The sequence below is a fragment of the Sorex araneus genome, chromosome 2 (genome assembly GCF_027595985.1).
Source record: "Sorex araneus isolate mSorAra2 chromosome 2, mSorAra2.pri, whole genome shotgun sequence".
In the NCBI taxonomy this organism is placed as follows: Eukaryota; Metazoa; Chordata; class Mammalia; order Eulipotyphla; family Soricidae; genus Sorex; species Sorex araneus.
The window spans coordinates 318685248-318695944 of record NC_073303.1 but is presented as its reverse complement, the minus strand read 5'-3'; positions in this window follow the sequence as shown (position 1 = coordinate 318695944).

Genomic DNA, 10697 nt, shown 5'->3' with positions numbered 1-10697 from the left:
AATAAGATGAAATGTGGCTCCTTATATATTCAAAGATGTAATGGTATGTATATAAGTTTCTTGCTCAGAGATTTCTTCATAAAATGGGTTTCTGAGTATTCAGTTTCTTAACATGAAGATAAAATCTGTATTTCAGCTCCCATTTAAAGCAATTTTGGTAGCTTTGCTCAATTTAGAATGACTGTTGAATAAATGACTATTGCTTTGGATTCTGGTTCTGAAGGGTTTGCTACTAAATATAATTTATGTATGTGTAAAACATGGAGACTTTTCATCTATATTTTTTAAGATTTATCTTTTGTTTGTTCATCAACTGAGAGGAATTTATAATAGACTTTTTCAAATTTTAGTTTTGATATATCTATTACTTTCTAACAAATGTAGACTCATGACCTTAAAGTCTACTGTTTTATTGTTATTAAATGATTTGAAAATACTATTTTATTTTATAGCATTTGAAAATGTTACAAAAAAATCATAGCTCGTTCTTGTTGCCAGCAGTCAAAAGAACTATATTGTGTACGCAAAGTCAAATGGGACAATCCTAATTTGCTCTCAACAATAACTAAAGTGGTAAGTTCCCTAATTTGTTATCATACATCCTTCTGAAACTTGTTTCCATTTCTTTGCATGAATATATGTGTATGTATATATACTCATATATATTATTGTAGAACATTTTTTCATTGACTAGCAGAGCTAGGCTCTTTCCATTAATGTAGCACATTCATCTACTCAATTTCTTTCTTTCTTTTTTCTCACTGTTAGGAGAACTGTTAGCATTGCTAGATAGCAATGCTAGAGTGGGAGTAAGACCAAGCAGTAAGAGCTTGTCTTTCACTGATTGACCTGGGGGACTTCAGGACCACATAGATAGTGCTTGAGGGCTACCATGATCATACCTGGTCATGCTTGGGGCAGAGAAATCCAATACTGGGGATTAACCTTAGGTCCTCACATATGCAAAGTATGGGCACCATGCCTTTGAGCCAGTTCCCTAGCTCTCATATTCTTGATTCTTAATTACCTGCATAAGTTTTAAATGCCTCCATAAAAGCTTATGGAGCAGGACTGACTAATCAGTACTGAAGTGTTTTGGGCTTTCAGTGAGTTCATTGTTTCAGTGAGTATTGTTTCCTAGAAGTAGAAGAATTTTTGGTATACATCAAATTATCTTCCAGGGAAATTAGAAGTACCTGCACTCTGCCTCACCCCCCACACCACACACACACACACACACACACACACACACCACACACTGGTCACAATGCCCCACTCTGCAAATCCTTGTCACCACTGCACCAGACAGAATTAAAATTATTATTATTATTTTTTATTATTATTATTTTTAATTTATTTATTTTTAATTAGAGAATCACCGTGAGGGTACAGTTACAGATTTATACACTATTTGTGCTTATACTTCCCTCATACAAAGTTCGGGAACCCATCCCTTCACCAGTGCCCATTCTCCACCACCCGTAAACCCAGCGTCCCTCCCACCCTCCCCAATCCCATCTCCCCCCCACCCCACCCTGCCACTGTGGCAAGGCATTCCCTCCTGTTCTCTCTCTCTAATTAGCTGTTGTGGTTTGCAATAAAGGTGTTGAGTGGCCGCTGTGTTCAGTCTCTAGCCCTCATTCAGCCCGCAACTCCCTTCCCCCACATGGCCTTCGACTACAATGTAGTTGGTGATCGCTTCTCTGAGTTGACCTTTCCCCGGAACGTGAGGCCAGCCTCGAAGCCATGGAGTCAACCTCCTGGTACTTATTTCTACAGTTCTTGGGTGTTAGTCTCCCACTCTGTTATTCTATATACCATAGATGAGTGCAATCTTTCTATGTCTGTCTCTCTCTTTCTGACTCATTAAAATTATTTTTTACTACATATGTTTTTTATCTCGCATTTTGATGTTTTCAGTTCTATGTGTATGGGTTTTTATGGTAAAAAGCAGCATTTTTTATCTGCATAAAATATTTTTCCTCATACAGTTAATTGCTACTCCCTCTTCTGTTGGGACTCTTGGTCCCAGCTCACACTGTACTTTCCTGAAATATTTTCCTCCATTACCTTATTTTCTTCACTTGCGTTTTACTTCAGATAATGTCACTGGATTAAGCACTTTTGTTTGTTGGGAGGTGGGTGCAGCCCCCAGTGCTCAGGGCTAATCCTGGCTATGTAAGGATTAAGGATATACATGGTGCCAGCACTGTCAGAAATCAGAGTCAGCCAAGTGCAGGGAAGCACGTTGCCTTAATCCCTGTCTTCACCATCCCCTTCCCCCTTCTTCATTTTGTTACATTTTTTAGAAGCTATTTTTCTCTTTAATTGAATTGAGTTTTGATTTTTCTTCTCTCATGGCCTTAGATTTTAGAGCTCACTTCTGATCTAAATCCTATTTCTATTGTATAACTCCCTCTCGGAGAGCCCGGCAAGCTACTGAGAGTATCTTGCCTGCATGGCGGAGCCTGGCAAGCTACTCATGATGTATTAGATATGTCAAAAACAGTAACAACAAGTCTCAGATGTTACTGGTGCCCGCTCGAGCAAATCAATGAACAACCAGATGACAGTGATTTAGTGATTGTATAACTCATTTGCTCTTGCATGAGACATATATAAACATGTATGTGTTAGTATTACTGTTACAGTGTGCTCACGGTCCCGTCCGCAGACAGTCAAGATTGAAAACAGTCTTAAGACAAGATGGACAAATTCAGCAAAAGCTGAATTTGAGAAAAAGAAGGAAAGGAAAAACCTGGGGAAGGGGGGCATCCTTATAAAGCCCGGGGTTCTTGGAAAGCTTTGTTTTGTATGTCTCTACTCAGAGGGGTGAGCATTGCGCACTGGGTTTAAGACACACAAGATGGGAAGACAAAAGGGGCTGGGAAAGAACAGGACATTTGAAACAATGATCTCTGTATATCCTGAGCCCATGCAGGAATTTTCCTCTGGGCCATTTTCCCCCTTCTAATCTCACCCTACCTGTTTTATTCCTAGCCTTATGTAGTTAAATCATTATTACTGATATTATTATTTGTTATTTTTTTTTTCGGGGGAAGCAATATGATTGGTGGTGGGTTTGGGGCAATATCCAGCTGTGCTCAGAGTTTACTTCTGGCTCTGTGCTCAGGGATCACTTCTCACAAGGCTCAGGAAACAATATGAGGTGTTGGGAACTGAACCAGGGTTGGCTGAGTGCAAAGCAACTTGCCCAGGTTGCCCACTATACTGACTTCCCAGTCATATTCTCTTGCATTTATGGGCAATTGGTTCACAGTCCTTTTCAGGCTAGGTTTGGCTCCTGCCAACAGACAGCAAAACTATTTTGCCAAATGGAGGCCGCAGAGCGGGAAGCAAAACAAAGATGTTTTGAATTCTAATGTTTCTCTTACCAGTTTACCTTAGAGAGTTAAGATGCCAAATCCCATGTCACAGCCTGGAGCCCTCGCCAGAATCAGGAAACAATAAAAGCTCCTCAAGAATTGCTGTGCTGACTCATCTGTGGAATATAGAATAACAGAGTAGGAGACTAACACCCAAGAATAGTAGAAATAAGTACCAGGAGGTTGACTCCATGGCTTGGAAGCTGGCCTCACATTCTGGGGAGAGGGCAACTCAGATAGAGAAGGGAACACCAAGTAAAATGTGGTTGGAGGCCACTCTGGGGAAGGGTGATGCATGCTGAATGTAGACTAGAGACTGAACACAATGGCCACTCAACACCTTTATTGCAAACCACAACACCTAATTATAGAGAGAGAGAACAAAAGGGAATACCCTGCCACAGTGGCAGGGTGGGGTGGGGGGAGATGGGATTGGGGTGGTGGGAGGGATGTTGGGTTTATTTGTGGTGGAGAATGGGCACTGGTGAAGGGATGGGTTCTCGAACTTTGTATGAGGGAACCATGAGCACAAAAATGTATAAATCTATAACTATACCCTCACAGTAATTCACTAATTAAAAAATAAATAAATTTAAAAAAAAAAAGAATTGCTGTGCTGAGTGACCTGTGCTGCTGTTTTTGAGGTTGGTCTGGTTTCTCCATGACTGCTTTCCTTACAACCTGTAGAAATAAACAATTTTTTCACGAGTGCCAGCACTGCCTACTAATTCTTTACATGTCACAAAGCAAGAGGCCATAAGCTGCAAAAATTTTCCTGCTAACATACACACACAGAAACATACACACACATACAGATTTTATATTTATATATATAAACCTTAACTCAAATGGATGATATATATTTATAATATACATAATTTATATATCATATTGTGAATGTCAGTACTGACTCTAAGGAGTGATTTTGTACGAAACATCTGAATCATTCATTAATATTCAGCATAATCTATCCCAAATAACAAGCAGAAAGTAAAGTTATGATGCAGTGTTAAAATGCAGTGTTAAACACACTGAAATTCCACACTTCAGTATCGACAATTTTAGAAACAGATAAAAATGAAAATTTAGTCAATAATTTTGATTTCAAGCATTTCTACCTTTGTTTTTTCAAGAATTTAAATTTTTCTTTTTTTTTGGCATTTTGGGTCACACCCATCGATGCACAGGGGTTACTCCTGGCTCATGCACTCAGGAATTACTCCTGGCAGTTCTCGGGGGACCATATGGGATGCTGGGAATAAAACCTGGGCCAGCCGCATGTAAGGCAAATGCCCTACCTGCTGTGCTATTGCTCCAGCACCAAATTTTTGTCTCTTAATATGCAATATTTCTAAATTACATAGAGTTAAAATATCACTTATCATCTTTCTCTAGCGTTTTCTTGCAGGGCAAGTTATTCCTGTCATCTAAGTCATGTGGTATAATATTATAGAACTATGTAAGAGAAAAAAGTTAAGTACATTAAAGAATCAGTGGCCAAAGTTGTGATAACTTTGGGGCAATTGAGAGGCAGTGAAGAACATAAGCCCATCTGGCCCAATCAGTTCACTAATTCCAGTAGCCAATCAGATTCTCAATTATAATTTAAAAGCTTAGAAATAAAGTCCTCTTCCCCTTCAGTGCTACTCACACATGTGCAATACAGAGCTTTAAGGAAAAATGTTGGACATAATAAGCATGGACACTGATAAAGAATCTCTGGACTCGCTCTATCCAGTGTGACAACCATCTACGGTTCTCCTGCACTTTCCTGTGGACACTTAGAGTGAGAGATAGAGAGAATGCAAGATCCACACTGGACTTCAAGAAGTCAGTGTGAAAAAAATGTCAAACACTTTCTAAATAAACCTGACACCAACTGTAGATTGGAATGCTAATCACTGAGGTATCAATTTCACCTATCTCTTTTATTACTTTGCAGTGCTGCTGAAAGGCAATTTCAAGTTATCTCTGCAGTTATGACCATGTACCTCCTGAAAAGCCTTGTTCTGGATGGCCTGACTAACTCAGAGGATGAAAGTCTGAAGAAATTGACTACTCAAAGCAAGAATGAAGGAAGTATACTCCACCAAGTAATACTTCTTGGCAGAGCTTAGCTGTCATTTGTAAGTCCTACGCTGCCCATGTTCCTATGGTGGGGAGTGAAGTTGGAGCTTGACAACAAGTGCCCAGGGACCCCAGGGTTTACTCCCCAGCATTACTTGGTTACCAGCTTTCAGTCTAGTGCTAGGGCTGGGGGATTCTATCCTGGTACCACCAGGATTATGCTAGTGTGTTTGGAGTCCCACCAGCAGTGCTCAAGAGGTCATGTGGTGCTGGAGATGAATAGTACAGGTCCACTCTATTATGCCCATGTCCCCTTGTCTTGTCCCTTGATTTACATCTACTGAGTAGATCCCCCTCCATTCAGATGAGATATGTCTTTATCATTTTCTTACGACACCTGTAATTCTGCTTGGAAACAATTATGATTGCCCCAGGCCAGCTTATTAGAATTCCATCCTCAGGATTTCAGCAGGCTACCTTGTACTCTCGTCATGAGACAAACTGCTCAAAGGTGACTTTCCTGGCACAACAGCTCTGTCCACATTGGTTTTAACTACTAGCATAGCTTCCCAATTCATCATATGGTCCAGAAATGGGACATGTCTGAGATCCTGACTCTAGATTTATTTAGCTGTGCCAACATATTATTACTGTCACCTAAATACTCAGAGCTTTGTAATTTACACCAAACATTTAACACTGTATGTTATTTTAAAATGCTGATTTTCTTTTTCTCTTATTTGGAGTAACATTTTAGTTTCCTGATAACGTTTTCCTTTAAGAAAAAAAAAGAATGAAGAAAGGAAAGAAAAAAGGCATTACTATTTGTTTTCTTTACTTTCCTAAGAGCTTCTTAAAGGGGTCCCTGGGTTCAAGTTTCTGTGTCTTGCACTGTGACTCATTCATCAGTCGTGACCATTATTTCAATGCCTCTAGGACCCACTCAAAGGATGGGAGGGAAAATTCCCTCCACATTAGTGGAGGGAATGTCACACTGATGGTGCTGGAACACCAAATGCCTGAAACAACTATATTACAAACAACTTTGTAAATCCTGGTGTTTTTAATTTAAGACAAATCAGTTCTTCTCTAGTAACATTAAGACTTAACCAGAGGGACCATAGAGATAGTAGGTAGAATAGTAGGTAGAGTGTTTGCCTTGCACGTTGGCAAATTAGGTTTGATACCTGGCATCCTATATGGTGTTCTGAGACCCACGAGGAGTGACCCCTGAGAATGGAGCCAGGAGCCAGCCCTGAGCATCACTGGGTGTGACCTAAAAACAAACAAACAAACAAACAAAACAACCATAAAAAGGCCAAGCACCCTTAAAAAATGTAATCACGGTGAACAAGAACTGAGTGTAAAAATTAGGTATAGGGATATTTTGATAACCTTTCAGTATCAATATTGCAAGTCACAATGCCCAAAAGGAAAGAGAGAGAGGGGAGGGGAGAGGAAGGATGGGGGAGAGAGAGAGAGAGAGAAAAAGAGAGAAAGAGAGAGAGAGAGAGAGGAAGGGGGAGAGGGGTAGAGTAGGAGGAAGGGGGAAAGGGGAGAGATGAGAGAGAAAGAGAGTCAGAGAGATAGAGAGAGAGAAAAGAAAAGTCCCTGCCATAGAGGCAGGCAGGGGGTGGGAGGTAGGGTGTGATGGCAGGGAAGCTGTGGACACTGGTACTGGGAAAGGTACACTGGTGTAGGGATGGGTGTTGGAATACTGTGTGAGTGAAATACAATCATAAACAGTAAGACAGACACTTACAGTCTATCTCACAGTGATTCAATAAAAAAGTAATTTTTTTTTAATGTAGCACTGCATTGTAGCACTGTCATCCCATTGTTCATTGATTTGCTGGAGCGGGCACCAGTAACATCTCCATTGTGAGACTTGTTGTTACTGTTTTTGCATATCGAATACGCCGGGTAGCTTGCCAGGCTTTGCTGTGTGGGCAGGATACTCTCAGTATCTTGCCAGGTTTTCCAAGAGGGGCGAAGGAATCAAACCCGGGTCAGCTGCATGCAAGGCAAATGCCCTACCCGCTGTGCTATTGCACAAGTATGAGCATGAATCATTCCATGAGCTTATAGCATGTATGTGTATATGTTGCAGCCAGTCATAACGTATAAATGACTGAGCTATGTCCAAGAAGATGAAACTTGCCTATCTTTGGCTAGTCAGAGTAGACTTGGATCCCTCAGAATCAATAGTTAGACACAGATAACACAGCAGGTTTCAGGACTCCAGACCCTGCCATTTATAGCGCCACAGTCCACTGTACACTTACTCAGACGTGCTGCCAAACTGAAAACTGAATTCCTTATGCTTTTTCTTTTCTGAAAAGATTCATATATTTCATAGTGTATATTATACTAACTTAACTCCTGATCATCTCTATTCCTGTTTTCACAGTTTTATTAACACTTAAATGGACATATTGTTTGGAGGGACCTAGCATTTAGTTCACCTGACAATTACTAAACACTTTTCAAACTGACAATCAGTTTCTGGAAAGTGGTGGCAGAACAGGAGAACCATGTCATTTAGGATTACCTAATACAACATATCCACTTGATAGTTTGATAGTCATAGAATATAAGTGGCCAAATACAAGCAGTTCAGTTACTGGTAGTTTTCTGATGTTTTTCAGTGTTCTCTACAATATAATTTGTGCTAAGTAAAAGTACTATCTAAGGAAAAGAGTTAAAGTGGTTGGCTGTAAAAAATTTAAAGGCACGTACACGTAAGAAGGGTTGATGTGTGTTGTTCGAGGGCTCTCGAGGCGGTGCTCTTTTGCTGCTCCTGTTCAGTGCTCTCAAGCCCCTGTGTATGGACCAGATCAGGATGGTTCCTCCTTGCGCTCTGCTTCTGTGTCTTCTCCCTTGCTTCTGTGTCTTCTCTCTTGCTTCTGTCTTCCTCCTCTACTGTGTCTTCTCTCCTCTGCTGTGTCTTCTCTTGTGTCTCCTGTCTTGCCTTTGTGTCTTCCCTCCCGCTTGTGTCTTCTGTCTGCATCTGTGTCTTCTCCCCCGCTTCTGTTACAGTCTTAGTTTATATAGCAATCACATAGGGTGTGACACAAAGGTGGGTTGAACATTAACAAGTCAACAAAGAGGGGTAAGACCACTTCTCCAGGAGATTAACAAAATCTCATCTAAGGAGATTACTCCAGATTACTAGGAGATCTGCTCAAGGGCAGGATCCCATCCAGAGTGTCTCTCTTTCCTCACCTAGTAATCCACTTAAATAGTTAGAGTAAATTTACTTCTAATATTTCTGGCAATGTCATTCTGTATGAGCACAGTAAGAGATGCATCGAACTTAAAGTTTGGTTCTTTCTGAGGACATCTCACTATATATTCCAGACCACAGTCCTCAGGTCAGGTTAGTCTTCCTAACCCCAGCAGGGTCCTAGTCTTGTTATTACTTTTGGATCATGACAAGCACTTGTCTATGATCATGCTCTCAACTTATAGTTGAATATTGTGGCCCTTTGTCCTGGCCCATTTCAATGCCAGGGTAGCTCACAGCTTGCCCTGGATCCATTCTGTCCTTCGTCGGGACCCTGCTTTTGGGGTGCTAGGAACTAAGGGCAACTGAGTCGAGAAAGCAGATGCCCAGGAGTAAATATTATTGGAGTCAATCAACTCCCAAGGTACAAAGCATAATATTAACTGTCTTCCTGTGTCCATACAGAAAGGACATTGCTTTAAGGTAAACTAAGTTCCCTGCAGCAAGGCTAAAATGACAAACCTCATGTTATCTTACAGTTGGCTACATCTCATTGATTTTCATTATCATTACCCTTTAGCTCATAGCTAGGGAGACACTTAAACAGCCGTTCCGTTCCACCTGACTCACTCGCCAACACCTGTGGTCAAAAACTAGTGATCTCGAAGTCAAAAGATGAACCCCGATTTTCCTCTGCCCCCCTGTCCCTTTACCACAGATCTGTATGGAATCTTATCAGTCTGATCTATGGTGGTGGGTTGTATGTAGAAAGTCCCTTAAGGGGCTGGAGTGATAGCACAGCGGGTAGGGCATTTGCCTTGCATGGGGCCGACCCGGGTTCAAATCCCAGCATCCCATAAGGTCCCCTGAGCACCGCCAGGGGTGATTCCTGAGTGCATGAGCCAGGAGTGACCCCTGTGCATTGCTGGGTGTGACCCAAAAAGCAAAAAAAAAAAAAAAGAAAGTCCCTTAAAAGCACAGGGACAGAGTATTTTTTTATATATATCATCATCATCATCATCATCATCATCATCATCATCATCCCGTTGATCGTCGAATTTCTCAAGTGGTTTCAGTAACGTCTCCATTTGTCCTAGCCCTGAGATTTTAGAAGCCTCTCTCTTTTTTTTATTATTAATAGTTTATTTTTAATTAGTGAGTCAACGTGAGGGTACAGTTACAGATTTATACATTTTTGTGCTCATGTTTCCCCCATACAAAGTTTGATAACCCATCCCTTCACCAGTGCCCATTCTCCACCATCAGTAAACCCAACATCCCTCCCACCCTCCCCAGTCCCGTCTCCCCCCACCCCACACTGCCACTATGGCAGGGTATTCCCTTTTGTTCTCTCTCTCTGATTAGGTGTTGTGGTTTGCAATAAAGGTGTTGAGTGGCCATTGTGTTCAGTCTCTAGTCTATATTCAGCACACATCACCCTTCCCCCACATGACCTCCGACCACATTTTACTTGGTGTTCCCTAGAAGCCTCTCTTTACTCGTCCTTTCTAATGGTGCTGCATTGGAGGCTCTTTGAAGGTCAGGGGAATAAGACCTATCATTTATATATATATAAATTTATAGCTATATATAAATATACATATATTATATATATTTATTAAATTGCCGTGAGAGCATTTACAAAGCTTTCGGGTTTAAGTCTTGGTCATACAATGATGAAACACCTGTCCCTTCACCAGTGCATTTTCCAACACCAAAAACCCCAGTGCACCCCCATCCCCTACCCTCCCCCTACCTGTGTGGCAAATGATTTCCACTTTACTCTCTCTACTTTGATTACATTCAACATTTTGAACCAGACCCAATATTATTATTTGGGATTTTACCCCAACACTCAGATCTGCCAAAAAGGCAACAAGCAACATTAGACAGTTTATTTTCTATTACTGATTATGAATAGCACATGATGTCACGTGATTTTGATTCCTCCATCCCTCTTGGAGAGCCTGGCAAACTAATGATAGTATCCCACCCCCACGGCAGAGCCTGACAAACTA